Source organism: Cydia strobilella, chromosome 1, assembly GCF_947568885.1.
Source record: "Cydia strobilella chromosome 1, ilCydStro3.1, whole genome shotgun sequence".
In the NCBI taxonomy this organism is placed as follows: domain Eukaryota; kingdom Metazoa; phylum Arthropoda; class Insecta; order Lepidoptera; family Tortricidae; genus Cydia; species Cydia strobilella.
The window spans coordinates 35,247,216-35,265,389 of record NC_086041.1 but is presented as its reverse complement, the minus strand read 5'-3'; the positions used below and the strand labels follow the sequence as shown (position 1 = coordinate 35,265,389).

At 35.9% G+C, this 18,174-nt stretch overlaps 1 protein-coding gene and 1 long non-coding RNA gene across 4 annotated transcripts in view; one reads left to right on the top strand and one right to left on the bottom strand.

Annotated features, from left to right (window-relative positions):
* The window catches only part of LOC134745394 (uncharacterized), a 214,409-nt gene that overhangs the window by 22,901 nt on the left and 173,334 nt on the right, over positions 1–18,174 (bottom strand). The window contains exon 2 of the long non-coding RNA XR_010128166.1: positions 4,923–5,047. This is a non-coding gene — a long non-coding RNA (uncharacterized LOC134745394). The remainder of the gene's footprint in view (positions 1–4,922; positions 5,048–18,174) is intronic.
* LOC134745227 (CUGBP Elav-like family member 4) overlaps positions 1–18,174 on the top strand; it is a 329,485-nt gene that overhangs the window by 138,626 nt on the left and 172,685 nt on the right. The gene's annotated exons all lie outside the window — the stretch shown is intronic.

Here is an 18,174-nt window from a genome sequence, read left to right as displayed (position 1 = left end):
TGTTTGCTTCAAAAAACAAGCTTGTGACAAGCCTGCCACCTACATCAGCTGCTCTCTATAAACATGCACTTCGAGCGGCTTACCAAGCGGGCCATATATGGGGAAACGCTATGAAACCAGAAGTTTCCATACCATGTCCATCTTCTTGGGGATGGACTGAGGAAAAAGAGAGTTGGACTCCGGAATGGTCGGCAGTTACAGCGATTTGGTCGCAATTAAGCCTCTTGGACCATTGTGGCTGCAAATCTGGCTGCGAAACTATGCGTTGTGAGTGTCGTCGCGTCAGCTTACCATGCACAGCCCAGTGTAAATCATGCAAAGGTGGCTGTACAAATCAAAAGTAAGTTAATGTAATTTTCAATCCAGAGTTATTTTGCATGCTGACCACTGATTATAGGTCTGGCACAAAATTATAGGTTTAATGGTAATCAACTAGGCACAAAAATAATTCAACAGTAAATCTACAGCAACCTTTTCATGTATGATCGGTGATTTTGTAGTATTTAAATGGTACGAGTACTTCTCAAAACGACTTTTTTTTTCAGTTCTACATCTACCGGTGAACCCGAAGAGGACATTTAAGTTTTTTGTTTACAAATGTAGTCACTTTAAATAAAAATAATTCCTAATTTTAGATTTGTTATATTTTTTTGTAATTCAGCACCAGGAAAAAACTTTATTCAGTTTTTATGTTTTTATTTTTTTATTTATTAAAATAAATTGGGTGATTTCTTTTCATATGACACATTTCATATTAAAATCAGTGCACTTAATGCGGTTGAAGATTTTTTTTAAAGGATTTATTTGTAAGAACGTGCAATTTCGTGAAGAATGAAAGGTATCGGTGTCGGGTTTTTTTGTAATAGATTTATATACTCAGTACTATATATATATTTATTAAACTATTCATGTTCCATAATATTTTTTTAAAGAAATCAAGTAAAAACTATCAATCGAGTAAGAAAAAAAACTTAAGATGCCGTTTTTTGCCAAAAGGGTTCAGTATATGTTTTATGAGTATTTTTTTATAAGTAATGTATATAATGAGCTTTTATTTGAGATATTAAACATTGAAATCGGTCAAATAGTTAAGCTTGTAGATTTTTTTGAAATATATTTTGAAGAAATTTACACTCACATTCAAACTTTTATATTTCGTGAAGTATGAGAGGTATCGATGTCGGGTTTTTTTTATAATACTTGTTATTGATTCAGTAATATATACATGCATTAAGCTATTCATGTTTCATACATTTTTTTTGAGAAACCAAGTAAAAACTATCAATCGAGTAAAAAAAAAACTTAAGATGCCGTTTTTTGTCGAAAGTAATCAGTATATATTTTTTAAGTATTTTTTTACAAGTAATGTATATAATGAGCTTTCATTTGAGATATTAAACATTTAAATCGGTTCATTGGTTTAGCTTGTAGAATTTTTTGAAATATTTTTTAAAGAAGTGGCGCCATCTCTGTTCCTAAGGGGTGAAACTTGCGCTGCTGCGGGTCAAATCACTCAGTTTGGTCCCTACTAGCACTGTGCAAAGCGGCTTGCTTTTATCATGAAGTGCAGCATTTTGTTCATAACAAGTATGACTATACGTTGACAGCTAGATTATAACCGAATTCTGTTATCAATTTTGCAATTAATTGAAAACAAAACTTCCGTGAGACACAGACATATTAAACCTACATACATACATACATACATACATACATTTATAAGCTCCTGATGACGCTCCTCGGTACGGAGTGAAACATGTCGAGCGTTTTCGACTTAAAACACATGAGTGACCCGTTATTAATATATTTAATTAATTGAAAGTTAGGGTTGGTGAAACTCCCGTCGTAGGGAACCCTGAATTCACCGTTGGTGCATAACTGCGCCCAGGTAACATATAATAAAATTATATTTTCAACAAGAAGTAAGTATTACCTACACCTATCTATTAAATTCATTAAGAAAGCCTCTTGATAATTGCTTTCAAGTAAAAAAAATATCGAATATAACTACGCCATCATTTTTATATTTATGAATTTGTATGTATGTATGTATGTAAACACTTTATTGCACATAAAACAGGTTAAGATATACAATTAAACAGAAAATATACAATGTATAAAGGCGAACTTATCCCTGAATGAATTTATATTAATTTGAACTAATTTGATTTAATTTAATGTAATTTTAATTTAATTTTAGTTTTCCCTGCCTTTTAATAATATTCTAACATAGTTCTTAAGTAAATAGTTACTAACCATATTATGGAACCTATGTTTTCTGAAATAAATAATTTTTATTTTTTTGTTTATTTACTTTATTAACATTTCCAAATCCTCAATCCAACTAGGGCACAAATAAAATTATTTTGTAGTTTTTTAAGTAGTCACACAGTCATAAATTGTAAACTGATGATATTTATATCAGTCCAACTCCACAATGCTGAATTACTGAACATACAATTAATACCTAGTGGAATTATGATTGACTAAAGGCGAATATAGGATACGTAGATAATGGGCTTGATCATAACACACTGCAAGATACGTAGCTAGTTATAGTTATACTACCGGTGCTATTAATCGTGGTCATCACTAATGACGTTTGACCGATGTGCAGCGGCGTCACCGCGCTCCCGACTATAGGGTGAAAATTGTTCACCTGTGAGTTAATAGACTAGTTCAATGTACAATACCTATTTATTAACCCCTACGATTTTAAACCGGGATCCTGCCTTTTCGCCGAAAATTGTATTGCCGAATTTCACTTGCCAACCAACTTTTCGCAGAAGTCTCATTTGGCCGAATAACTTTTACCAAATAATTATTTCGCAACCATTTCATTTCCCAACCCCATAGTTGGGAAATGAAAATGTCGTACTAGGTCTAGGTTGGAGACTTCTGCGAAAAGTTGGTTGGTAAGTGATATTCGGCAATACAATTTTCGGCGAAAAGGCAGAGAACCTTTTAAACCATTTTATACCAAAATGCCTTACATCATTTTCTAAAAGAGCTGATACTCTTCAAACTGCTGGATTGGTTTAAGAACTGGCCGCATCGATATCGGACCATCCGTTTAAGAGCTAAGATACCACAGACAGACACAAGGGCGTAGCCAGTGAACTGGGGGGGGGGGGGGGGGGTTAAGTAATATCGCCGGAGGATGACTCTCTAAAAAGCGCTTAGTTCAATTTCAATTTCCATTCCCTTTAATTAAACTCATTCACGTTATTATAAGGTTGAAACCGCATGACAGCTGTAGAAGTTACGCCTTTTTCAAAATAGAACAGAGCCACGGGTCCAAAGTTCCGAAGACTACTAACTGTCCAAACAGCGAACGCGAACAACCAAACAGAGACTATCAGCGCCGATAAATCTCCAACTGGTGTCTTTTCAAAAGTGCTTATTTTTGTATGGTTTCCGTAGAGAAATAAGCCCTTTTGAAAATATCAACTGGGGGTGCCAGGAACTCCAATTATATTTGTATAAAACTGCCGTTTAAGTTCGTGCTGTTAGCATTTGAAACAGTTTGTAAAGGTCACGTTCGAGTGTCTGATTTTATACGTACGTACAAAGGTGCCATACGATGCTTTGGCCAGATAATAGTACATTTCGATGCTAGTGCGGAAAGTATGTCATTACTTCACGAGTACCGAGATATCTTGCCACGAGCCGCAGGCGAGTGGCAAGACTCGGGACGAGTGAAGAATGACATTTCCGCACGTGTATCGAACGACGTTTTTTAATACAGTTGCGAAAAAATATGAAAAACAACAAGTAAGGAATTCGAAACTTACATTATTAATTCTGTGACATCACTGACATTGACATTATGAAGAGGTGTTTTTTTAGCTGGGTGTTATTATAATTGAACCCACTTCAATGAAAGTTTTTTTTTTTAATGCATGTTCTATAAGACAGAAACAATTGTAAATATAAAATATTGTACTTTTATTACCGAAATATCGTTAATTACGATTATTTGTGTATCGAACACAAAATCAATACCGAATGTTGCCTTTGGAAACTTAAAGCAGAAAGAAAAAACGCCTCTTCTTTGACAGGCGTTCCCACGGCGTTCCGTTCTATTCAGACAACTTATTAAGAACGGTTTTTCAATATTCGATATAAACAAAGTAGACATGTTATAATGATGAAGAGACAAGTAATAAAATATGAAATATATATATATTTTTCGTATTTTTACATTAACAGTAGGTTTTTATGTTAATTAAGAAGTTTAAAGGAAACTAATATTAACACTCATCAATAAGTAGTCATGAATTGGAATAAGAATAAATTTAAAAAAATTGGAAAAGTAAAAAGCACTAGTTCGCGAAAACCAACTTTCCGCACGCTAAACAGCTACGTAAAGTAGCTCTTTTTGAGCAACTGTATTAAAAAAGTATATTTAGATACCTACTGTCTGTATACTGAGCGAGTTTTGAGCGTCTTACTCTCAGCGCACAGTCGAAGGCAAAAATATCGATCCAGAAAAATGGCTTAAAAATATGTGAACACGACTTTATTGTCTAAGGTGTAAGAGCGTACACATATTTTTGAAACTTTGGGAATGTATATATATTTATGCCCTTGACTGTACATACATACATTCGAGGGAAATGCTATAGACTACACATATATTGTTGCTATTGTTGAAAGAAAGAAAATGCATTTATTTAACACCACAACATATTACATAAGGAAAAGAAGACATACAGACATACAAAACATTGGACGCTAAAATAGGATAGGCATAATGCCGCGGTAATCCGCGGTTGTTGCAATAGATGATAAAAATCATGATTAGTATTCAAACATTTAAAAAAGCTTTACAAATCAATATATGTGCGAACGAGATACAAAAATATCAATATGAAAAGATGAGATTTAAAATTTCGCATAGGTACCACTTTATTTTGAACCTACCTTTTTTTAATACTACGTCGGTGGCAAACAAGCATACGGCCCGCCTGCTGTTAAGCAGTCTCCGTAGTCTATGTACGCCTGCAACTCCAGAGGAGTTACATGCGCGTTGCCGACCCTAACACTCCTCTCCCTCGAGCTCTGGCAACCTTACTCACCGGCAGGAACACAACACTATTAGTAGGGTCTAGTGTTATTTGGCTGCGGTTTTCTGTAAGGTGGAGGTATCTCCCCAGTTGGGCTCTGCTCTAGACATCCGCTGTCCTGTGCCCTACCACACAAAGCGAGATGTCATACCTTTATGGATTAAATAAATAAATAAACGTACAGATACAATTGCGACGTCGTGAATTGTTCACTGAATACGAAATACCTATTTAAACGTGTTTTATAATTCTTAATGTAAAATATAGGGAAATTCGTTGCTATGTATAAAGGGAGTCATTAGTCCTAAAGAAAAAAATGTCAGGATTTGACTTAGTTTTAGAGATATTAACAATACAAAATTTATTAAATATATTAATAACGGGTCACTCACGTGTTTTAAGTCGAAAACGCTCGACATGTTTCACTCCGTACCGAGGAGCGTCATCAGGAGCTTGCGCCGAGTCATCGGGCGCGGAGGGCTGCGGCCCGCAGTCTGCGCCGGTCCGTCACTGTCGACGCAAGCTCCTGATGACGCTCCTCGGTACGGAGTGAAACATGTCGAGCGTTTTCGACTTAAAACACGTGAGTGACCCGTTATTAATATATTTAATATGTCTATGTCTCACGGAAGTTTTGTTATACAAAATTTATATTTTCTTTTCAGCAAATTTCGTCTTAGTTATTAAAGTACAGATGCAATTATCATATCGCATAAAAATATCATTACGAAGTCGTCACGGACCCGTTGTAAAAACACGCCCAAGTAATATTCCGTAAAAAAATCGGCAAGTTTGATCACGTAGCTCACTAATTCGTGCCCCTGGGCGCGGGCGGAATCATGTCCGGAATTCACTGTATTATTCGGTCAGTATAATTCTTGACTGGTTCTCTTCCCCTGTTGGGGGAGTCAAGTGTTCATGGGGACCACGTGACTTTTCGCAACATCTGTCATTCCGATCCATGTTTTATTTTCGTTTGGCGATTGTCGTTGTACAATTGTCATCTCAGTTAGGCCCCCATGCAGGGCCCGTGACAATCGTTTATAGAAAACAAGTTGCCCAAATTGTCATCCCACTCGCAATCGCAATTATAAATCCCGATTCATTGGCTTTTCGATTATTTTTAGTTTTATTTTTATTTTTATTTTTTATTGTAAATGTTTTGTATGTTTTAATTATGGATCAATGTTATCTGGATTAAATGGTTAAAATAAAAAAATAAAAATTGGCGGTTATCAATAAACGATTTTCAGATGACAACGATACGCTCTGATAGTATTAAAAAAATATATATATATATATATATATATATATATAGGACATTCTTACACCGATTGACTAAGTCCCACGGTGAGCCCAAGGAGGCTTGTGTTATGGGTACTCAGACAACGATATATATAATATATAAAAACACTCATGACTGAGGAATGAATATCTGTGCTCATTACACAAATAAATGCCCTTACCGGGATTCGAACCCAGGACCATCGGCTTCGCAGGCAGGGTCACTACCCACTAGGCCAGACCGGTCGTCATACGCTGGCATGCTACTGAAGTAACTTTTAAATCTTCTCTTCTTTATCACGTGTCTTTTACTTGGTAAAAAATAACGATTATCTGCTCTTAAAAGATTGCAGTCTATTGAGTAGTAAGTAAAGCATTTTCGAATATTTATGAAGATTGACTCGAAAAAAGTTGTATCCTAATAATTAAACTAGGGAATATTATTATGAAATATTTTGATTTGTTCCCGTTGGATAGATGGCAGCACCATCTTTACCGTAATCCAGTAAAGGGTTCGTACAGGAGGTGCAAGCACGTACTGATCGCCCTTAGAGTTGGTCAAAGGCGTTTAACGACCGGTCTGGCCTAGTGGGAAGTGACTCTGCCTGTGAAGCCGATGGTCCTGGGTTCGAATCCCGGTAAGGGCATTTATTTGTGTGATGAGCACAGATATTTGTTCCTGAGTCATGGATGTTTTCTATGTATTTAAGTATTTATATATTATATATATCGTTGTCTGAGTACCCATAACACAAGCCTCCTTGGGCTTACCGTGGGACTTACTCAATCTGTGTAAGAATGTCATATAATATTTATTAAAAAAAAAAAAAAAGGCGCCTAGCCTTTCAAAGATAGCATACACCAGAGAATTTGGGACGGGTACCGCCATGGCCGGGTCTAGTGGTGATATCTATTTCTGTTCCCAATAATTAATTTATATCTAAATAAAACTGAATGAATATTCGCGATTTTAACATCGTCTATCTCTATCGTTGTAGCTACATGTGGTAGGGACAAAGGTAGATAAACCCCGGCTCGACTTCGTGTTCGACTCGCTTTCGCTCGGCAAGTGGTCGCAACAACAACCCAAAAGATGAGAGCCTTTTACATATTTATTAAAAGATAAATTAGGGCAGTGGATGCTGATCGCCGTTGATATGCGTAGTGTAATTTATATGTTGGGGTTGTGAAGATACCCTTACTGTTTTCTTTTAGCAGGAATTATTCTTGTATGTTTGTATATAATACAAACATACCATATACTAACTAACTTATTAACTTTGTATGTTAATTAACTTTGTGTATGACTGTGACGCTCGTTTAGTGTGTTTGGGACGGGGTCCCTTTGTTTCACATAATTATTGAAAGTCATAATGTAATGATTGTCATATTATCATTAGTCATAATTCTGAAAACGTTAACTTTGCAGGATTTTCCTCAGGTTATCCTGTAGATAGGTTAGGTTAGGTTAAGTTTGTTTTATGGCAATCCTGGAATAGTACGCGTTTCTGAGAAAAACCAAATTATGACTAACGAAAATGTGGACAAACAATACATTATAACTTACAATTATATAGGAAACGATAGAGAGCCGTTTGGGACACATTACACGGTGGCCTAAAAATACGTTCTTTTATAATGTGCATATTTTTGATATTTTAACGATTAAAGCTTTGCGTTTGTGTAAAAGCCAAAGCAGAATATTTTGCGATAATAGGTTTGGTTTCATTTATAAAAAAGATATATGTAACTCCGTATAAGTAAAGTCTAAGAAAGAAACGTGCTTCGGAAAATCAAGAAAAATGTATGCTCGAATAGATGGTGCACCTTTGGCCTATACTTGTGTAGATGGCGTTGACGAAACCGTTTGGTATTTAACAATTTTAACACAGTCATGTCGGTGAAAGAACATCCTGGGTCAAAGTGACAAGAACGTGACGTGAACAACGCCGTCCTCGAAACGTTGGAGGTACATTTAAAACTTATTTTACGCCATTAAGTCCCATCGTTGTGAATAAAATCGTGAAAGTTTAAATCAGTGTTTATTTGTTTGTTATTTTTTGATTGCGTAATTATCTTTGAATACAGCAAAGCGACTAAGTGCAGTTCAATTAAATTACAAAACGATTTTGTCTTTCACAAATATAGATTTGGCGTTACGAAATTACAACGACGTCATGATTTCGATCTAATAATTTGCACTTCTATACAGATTTATAAGTTGGTATTAGTTACATAATGTTATTCATAATAAATAATATTTTATTATCATTGTTTCAGGTAAGAAAGTGGTCACAAGGATCATCAGTCATATATTATATGCGTGTAAGTAACAAGACATATGAAAAACTAAAAAGTTCTTTAAACAATTTCCAATTTAATAATGTTTGTAAATCTTTTAGAGGGTCGTAATCTAATAGACCCCTATTTACCTATGTCAAAGAACATTTCAAGTCCCATTAACTCTATATACGTCGGATCCCTAATTTGAACAACGGGCCCATTTTCGTCGACTCACGCTTTTTGCCACAATGACAATTGTAACATGTTACTCGTTACATTTCCGCCAGTCATCCCTCTGACAACATAAATTAAACACGTGTTTTGTTCCAAATTTGAATTCAAAACAAACGCAGTCCATTAATTCCTTATAATGTACAAAAATAACACAAAGCGACAAGCGTCTGTTTTATGAAAAAAAAATATTTAAAAAAAAATATGGCCGAGCGCGCATCACGCTTGGCGTGGCAAGCGAGCGCGCGTAACATTTTAATGTCCCCCAGTTTCCTGGCCGAATATTCTCATTGCTGGACCCTCAAACTCTTCCAACCAATGTAACTAACCTGGACCTTCATAATAACTACACAAAGTCAAAGATCATGCTGAAACTGAGCGATAGACTCGCATTTCCTTTGAGAATAGCAGCTGGATCCACTCGCTGTTCACGCGCCGATTCTCACCTATGCCGACTGCCGCCGACTCCTTTCATACGGCCCGCGAATACCTCGCTTTATCTAAAGCCATCCGTCGGATGTATTTTGTTGGGCCGTCGTTAATGTATTGCTGTTTAAATCAAGTTTCAGGATATTAAATTTTGAAGATATTTTGTTTAGGCAAACTTTCCGGATTATCTCGGAGTTTGTATACAAATGAACAGGGGTAAACAACGCGCCGATGGAAATTGAAATATGTAAGCGAAGTTTCGTTATCTAGGCAAAGTTTTAAAAATGGCTAATAAAATATATACCTACCTTAGTGGTTTATTAGCTTAGTTAACATTATTTATATGCTCGTGTCAGGTTTTTCTCAATAACTAGGCCACAAAAAGAAATTCAATTATTTTCTATGTTTTTTAGGGTTCCGTACCGAAAGGGTAAAAACGGGACCCTATTACTAAGACTCCACTGTCCGTCTGTCCGTCTGTCTGTCTGGCACCAGGCTATAACTAATGAACCGTGATAGCTAGACATTTGAAATTTTCACAGATGATGTATTTCTGTTGCCGCTATAACAACAAATACTAAAAAGTACGGAACCCTCGGTGCGCGAGTCCGACTCGCACTTGGCCGGTTTTTTTTTATAAACAGGTAAACAGGTATACAAGAGAAATAGATGAAGGGTGTCAATGTGTTTACCACAGTTACCTACCTTAATGTAGTTTTTTTGTTTAATGTTTGTGTTTTGGTTAATGTTTGTGTTTTGTTTAATGTTTGTGTTTTGTTTAATGTTTGTATTATGTACTTATGAGTCACATCAGATACTCGAAATAAATGAATTTTAATTTTTTAATTTAATACCCATGGTAAAACGTTTGACAAGCCAAGTACGGAGCGCTCTCTATACGACCGCTCTTTGCAAATCACGCTTAACCCATTTCGTCTAAACCAGTATATTTTATTTCTCAAAATGTATTCTTTATTAATGAAGTTATGTGTAAATCAGGCGGCATATTTAAACTTTCCAATTGAGCTCATCTTGCCATCTCTTGCTACGGAATCCGATCATCAAAATATGTGTAATAATATGTGACGTTTTCAAGCAAAAGGTACCACATTGTCGCTTACCATAGGGAAGAAAATTGCTTGTATCTTTATACGAAAAACTTGTCAGAACGTCCTTAATTATGGCAATTGACAATGTGGTACCTTTTGCTTGAAAACGACACATATGTACGATAAGATGCAGAGTTAGACTTCTAAATAAGATTGATTTTTAAAGCGATCTATTTCACTTTCATCACACGTTTTCCACCCAACAATAAATATTTCTTATTGAATTTATAGACATTTTCATAAAATAACTTGAATATTATCTCGTAAACTTTGAGCGAGTTTTATATTTGGCCTCAACAACTTGTCCATTCAGGCAATATACGGGTAAATAGGGACCGTTCGAAAACCGAACCGAGCGTGAGGCTCACAACAGTTTATTACTTACGCACGCTAACAAGTGACAACCTCCCGTACCTTTACCTCAATCACATTCCGAGCCATTACCAACCTTACGGTATAACAATAGGATCCAAAATACAAGTGGTGACCACCAGTTTGATGACAGCGGGGACAGTAATTATGAAAAGTGAGCGAGGGTCGTCCACCCCCGCGGTCAAAGATGAAGCAAAAAATACTTCGTAATATGGTGTTTCCATCCTAAACGTTATCCGGCCTGATAATCACTCCTGAGCCTCTGAATATTTTAATGAAGTGTTTCATGGAGGATTATTATGTTTTTATTAAAGGCGGCCTGATGAAAAATCGCACTCTTTTCATAAGATAAGAGCTGGAGTTGAAAAAGAAAAACAATCGACGGTCGTTACAGAAGCAACAAAGGGAGTAACAACAATAAAACGGCAACTCAATCTTGTCCCGCGCAGCCGAAGTTAAACGATCTACGGCCGTTTCGGAACATCCGTTGCGAAATTTCAATACTGGCCATTAACATAAAAAGGAAACAATAACCGTTTAAAAATTCGAATCGGCTGCCTTTTTTTATTGGTGAAAAATCGCAATTTGTGAGCTCGGAACGTACGAGATTTAAATTTGAATTTCCGCGGCGCTGTGGGGCGCGCCGGGCGTCGGGCTCTGGGGGCGTAATTAGTACCTTAATGAGAGCAAGTATACGTCTCCGCTGTAAGGGCGGCGTTTTTACCGTTTTATTATGCGACTGTTTGTCAGCCTTGTAGCTTTTTTGACGTTTTTCAAAAAACTTTAATAAAAGTCTTGCGCTGTGCTTTTCACATAATTTTTAAATTCATTTTTTTTAGCTTTGAACATGTGTTCGGACGCTTTTTTAATGCTTTCCCGGCGTGTAGGTATAATATTTATTTTAAAAGGCACGTCTCGTTTTTATATAGAATGCAATAGTCAAAACGGTTTCGTTAAGGTTCTTTATGTTTTTAATAACGTCAGGATGCAAGGGAATTTATAAAAAGCGTAGTGGCTCCTTGAAAAATGGCTTTTTTCAGGCACGCACAATATTAAGGTCCTATTTCACCGAGGGTCGTCATATCAGATTGGTGTGCCTACCTATAAGTATTCTTTTAGCATTTTTACGCTACTTAATAATATCTGTAATAAATAAAGCAACACCTGCGAACCAACAAGAGTTTTTACATTAGGTATAAAAAGTAAAAGTAAAGTAAAAATCATTTATTGTACACGATAATTTACTTACTTACTTACTCCTCTGGCGCAGCGACCCAAAGTGTGTCATGGCCTCCAACACGTCAGTTCGCCACTGATCCCGGTCCTGTGCCGTTTCTCGCCAGTCTTGGACCTCAGATCAGCGTCCACCACATCCGCCCATCGGTACCCCAGGTCGCCCGACCGGGCGGCGTGCTGTCGGTTTTCCCTCAAACGCTCTTTTCACCGCCCAATAACTTAGGAAGAAACAAAAATTATCTGGTCTTAAAACTAAAAGACAATTATGTACATGTATCCATTTAAAATGAAGGTTGTACCGGTTCCTATACTATGTGTAGCCTGTCACGTAGGTAACCAATTCAGATACGAAATATCAGTGACATGATTTGTGCGAAATGCCAGGAAATTTAATGAATGAATGAATGAATGAATATTTTTATTTCGTGTAACACATGGACACATATTTTTATTAGTAGAACTTACAAACTAAGGGGTTAGTATGTACAACGAGCTTAGATTTAAAATAATATCATGCAGATGGGGGAATGCAATCCCTCACAGTGCGACAAGTAGGGACAGTCTACCCTGTCCGCTATCATTCGTAGGATGCTGCTGGGACTGCCACGCACCCGGCGCACCAGGGATGCTGCGCGTGCATGCATGGTAGTATAGAAACATTCCACGCGAGCCGTCGCGAACATCCCCGATGCGCTACAGAACCGAGGCAGCCCCATCAGCACCCGGAACGCATTATTGTACTGGACCCTAAGAGCCCTGTATGCCCGTATTAATGAAATTACTAATGAGTTAATCACAATAATACTAATGTAACTAGCAAGCCAAAATTAAGACAAGGTATAGGTATACGTAATGTGTGTGTGGGTGTGTGGGTGTGTGTGTGTGTGTGTGTGTGTGTGTGTGTAAAACGCATTTTGAAGTTAGCATTTTATAAATTAACTATAAGTATGATTGGCATTCCTTGGCCTTCCGTAACAAGTAAAATTATATAAAATATTGTAGATTTTGGTACGTAATTAAAAGATTTAGTTAGTAAGGCATGTAATTTTGCATGATAAATAACTTACTTGACCTTAACCGCTTGTCTGTGTGTATGATTAGATCCTAACCGACTTTTTTCAACACAATTTCGTTATGAACCCATTATTAAAAATTTTAACCACCACACACGTATAAAATGTTAATTAATCGTGACAAAACCTCCTTTACAGATCAGAAACTTTGATTTCAAAATAAATAAATCATTCTTTATTATAATTAATTTTGTGAAGTAAAATTAATTATTTTTCGATTCCGAAGCTCCGACTGCTAATTGTAAACCAAATTAATTTACCGATATTTACCGGTATTCCATTTCCCATTCAACATCGCGTCAACGTCGAATGTTACCGTTGAAATCGGTAATAAAACTGTAAATATCGATTATTACGTGAATTAGCGTGTGTTTTGTACACATTTCCGTAACTATGTATAAGAAATGTATTTGTATTGTTCATTTCGCATTTCAATACAATTTGTTTACGAAGTGTCTTTCAAACATAATATCGTCGCTGCGCGTACAAAAGTCGCTATGTGATTTTTAACGATTTTTAGGTTTTAATGCCATTTTGAACCTTATTTTTATACGCATATGCTCCAATAACAGCATGTCGCTTATTTCAATATTTACTTATTACCTACTTGACTAGAGCGATGACCTTTCAAACATAAGGTTTAATTACTGGATAACAGCACCGAAAGTAATTTCAAAATGAGTAATTAAACTTTTTTTTCATTTCTATTTTGTCCATGAGTGTAACACCAGCTTTGCCCGCGGTTTAGTCCGATATTCGGTATAAGACTTTTTCTCATCCACCTCTCAGAGGTTGAATTTCAATTTTATTTAAACCGAACAAGCCAATTCGAACGTACACTAGACTTGTCCGTACATGTATTGGTGCAAGCGAGACGTCCGCGCAAATGACAGCTAATTGTTATGATTCCATTATGATTCAAAGTTTGATATCAGGCGGTTTTAATTGGCCAAGGCTTTCTACATGCCAAATCATGCCAAAAATTTTTCATTAATTTAACCGTGAAAAGTTAACAGTGTTTCATCCATTCACACTACAAAATTCTTAATTTACGTTCACGAAGCTGTTTGTCATGTAAAATTACGACGTATTACCCCCATAATACGAGACTGTTTGGTATAAAATAAGCACACAATGGTTGTTTATGCCGAGGCCGGTCACCCAAGTCTGCAAATAAGGTTTTATATGCCATTATTGTAACTGAACTGCCTACAGTAACACAAGTACAGTTGTAACAGTGATTTTGTAAGGGATAACGGTTTTGTTTACTTAAAAAAAGTCCTATGTAACAAAGAGTTGCTAATAATTTGCGACGTTTTTGTCTTAAGAGGACAAAAATGTGATGCGAATGAAAATTGTTATAACTGCGCGTTTCCTGATGCACTTATGTCGTTTCGCTTTTCAAAGGATAATAAATGTAACTTATGTTATATGTTATCACCTTGGAGATAAGAGCCCGATTTAATCTTAATAAATGGCATTAGGTCATGTTTAGGTTTTAGGAATACTAAGAGAAATATGAATACCGTCCTGTTTGTCATGTTTCGCAATTGTGCTCGTATAAGTATTGTCTTTTTTACATTTTGTTCTTATGTTTACAATGCATATCTGTTTATATCAAGATTAATTTTAATGACAGAGGCCTGGGCATGTAAAGCACAAATTACCGTTCAATTGCAGTATTGCAAGTGCAGTATTTTGGTAAATATACTGATATCTAGAAGAGGAAGGTTCAGCAGTAAAAAAAATAATATTTGATTCAAATTCAAATTCTTTGAATCTTATCTGGAATGCAACTGTCAACTCTTTCTAATTTTTGATACAAGATTATTATAAAAGTACATTATGAAAGTTAAACGAAGAACAAAGTACGTATCCAAATTAACTTAATGATAAGTAGGTAATAATACTGTCTAAAACGTAATAAAATCAAACAATTTATCCCAAGACCCAATCTCGTTCCAATCTTCAGATCAAGAGTAAACACTTCGTAAGAATTTTTGAGTAATTACAAGACTCCTTGTGATCGCTCACTCGTTCATCCGTTCGTTCATTCATTCCTTCATTCGTTTCGGTCTTTTTGTGAACTTTTCCCAATTAGCAGCGCTCGGATAACATTCAAACTTGGAAGACACTTTCGTTAGAAAACTAAAAGTGACGCGTCCAAATATTAATTATTTTCCTTTGACTGCCACCTCTAAAATAACAAATTTTTGTCAAACCGTGGCTCGTACCAATGAGTTTATCGAAAATTATTGGTGTGGTTAACATCTAAATTTTGTTATCTATCCTACCTTTCGCTCAAATATGCAATATTTCGATTTATTTTCACGGTAGGCCCTGAGATTTGCGTTGGAATATAAAAAAAAAATACTTTATTAACTTACGGCGGCAAAGCAATATTTTAAATTTTCGCGCCGTGCGTCGCGGCAAGTTTTCCATATTAATACAGTGTCGAATCCGTGTATTTTGGTCCTTCCTGCTGACGTGATCCTTGGATATTTATCCCAGTTTATCATACACAAAATATAACAGTAAAAGTACCAATAAACGGTTTTAACCTTTGGTATGCTTGAGCACTGATCAGTACATCCCTACAATCAACATAAGTACGAGTTAGTCCACATTAAGTTCATGTTTTAAAGAGCCAATACAATAGCAGACTTACAGCCCGATTCGAAAAATCTTTATAAGATTGTCGCAGCGATACGATACTGATCTCATGATCTATCAGTGTCGAAAGTGACGTTTTTGTTTGAAGAAATGTCACTTCTTGACAGATCAGTATTGTATCGTTGTGACATCTTATAAGCATTGTTCGAATCGGGCCGCTAAAAGGATAAATAAATATACTATTAAGATAAATAAATATGCTCGTTAAAGGTGGTACACGTAGGCGATGCGGTCCGTAAATCCTAAATTTCAACCCACGGCGGGATGTACGTCCGAAACAAGGCAGAAGTTTTTTTTTTCTCAAAGTGATGAAAAACATTGTGTGCCACGGAACAGGAATTTCGGACTCGGGTTAATTAAGCCCTCGCCTTTGGGTTCGGGCTTCAATTCACACGTTCGTAAATTCTTGATACCGCCCTTAATACACAATGTACTTTCGTCCTATGACAACTGACGTCACTCCTGTCACTGAACAATATCACTTTACCACTAAATCCATTTATTAAAGTGTTCATTAAAAGTCTAAAATGGAATTTATGCGCCATCAAACCGCGCCGATCGACCCACAATACCCGGAGTGCTTTTCCACTAATGACTCGTTCATACATACATACAAATACGTAATATACATACATACAAACGGGTCGCGTGTTATGAAATTAAACGGGGCTGGATATGACATTGTTGGTGATCGCTTCGTTGTTGTTTTAATGGTTGCGATTTGTGTAATGTGTTTTTTATTGTATCGTTTTTGCGCACACGTTTTGTATATTGCACGCATATTTGATTATATTTTTTTTTTTTTTTTTATAAAACAATGGTTCTTCTTCTTTGTTGCACTCTTTATAGAGTGGTCGTGGCCATTATGGAATCTTTTGAGCGACTCGCTTAAGGGGATCCCATGCCCCAATGACCTTCGATTTGAATCCCTTAGTTTTCTAATGTCTTTTGTAGCTTATCATATTAACAGCAACGGATTTTAGCAATATAGTATCCCATATTTACTTCAAAGTTCATTGTTTTCGAAATATTTGGCATCAAAGTTGAACAATTTTAGGCCAAAAAACTGGTTTTCTGGCCATAACTTTTGTGTTAATTAGTTTAAAATTAAAACCTTAGACAAATTTTTAGAGACGTCTAAGACGAACCCAAATATGTAGATTTCGTATAATTAAGATCTTTCACAGCAATCGAGATACAAAAAAAGTGTTTTTTTTAGACAATTTTTAAAACAATCATAAGTAAATAAGTATTCATTTTTTTCACAATCCGGTTGACAAAAATGGAGATAAAAGATTGAAGAACCGATAGCCGCTTGTCTTATAATTCTATATGTAGTGCAAAAGTAGGAGATACGATTCAAAACTTGTCAAAAATCGATGAAAATCTCAGGTAGCCCCTTAACGATACGTCGCGATTCCTCCCGTAGAGCTGCTTTCCGTAAGCAGTGGTGGAAAACAATGGTTACTACTACTATATTATTTAAATATATTGATTTATGTTTATTAATACACTACTATAATTATATAAATTAAAAACTGAAATACATGTCATATACAAAATAAAAAGTGACCAAGCCCTCCGGTGGCCGGGTGGCCTAGTCGGGAACGGGAAACGCCATTCCTGTTTTTGCCATTTAAGTTGCTTTTTTGCTAGAGTACCAACAAATATTTTCGTGACAGTACAAATCTTTTTTGGTAAACGCGTTTCCAATATTGAAGTTTTTCATATTTTCTGTTAATACATACCTACCTACCAAAATACCTTTACCTAGCAAAATAGTTTAATTTAGCTTTCCCCTAATGTAAAACCCTCATACAAATTACCATCCCCCATATAGCTTTTTGGCTTTGCCTTGTCAATCACTCGTTCACAATATGAAATACCTGTGCTAATGAAAATGCCCGACGCGACGACAGATCAAACGACGTGCAGTAACCACATAACCTCAATTCCGAACAATTCCCGCGGCGCCATCCAGTTGCATCTATGGCTGGGCGTTGCCATCACCTAGAAAATGTTTGCCTCGGGGAATCTAATTTAAGTATAACTTCGAGAAGATTTAAGATCAGTAGCAAAGGGTTTAATTTCATACATAATATTTTACACGTAATTATGTAAAAAATTCACGATTTTTGGGCTATTTTTGTTATTTTCGTCTATTCATGTAAAATGGTACTCTTTATGTTATGGTATGTATTTTAAACAGTATATCAATTTATCGCCGTTTCGTTTATTTCAATTTCAGTCCAAATATAACAAATATCAACAAAAACAAACAAAAAATTAATCGGTAAAATTTGTCAGTAAAAATAAAAAATTCTATCTCTAATTAAAAATTTCTAATTTGTCAAATTTTACTGTCATTACAAAATAAAAAAACTAAATGGAAAAAATACAGTCGCCGCCATACTG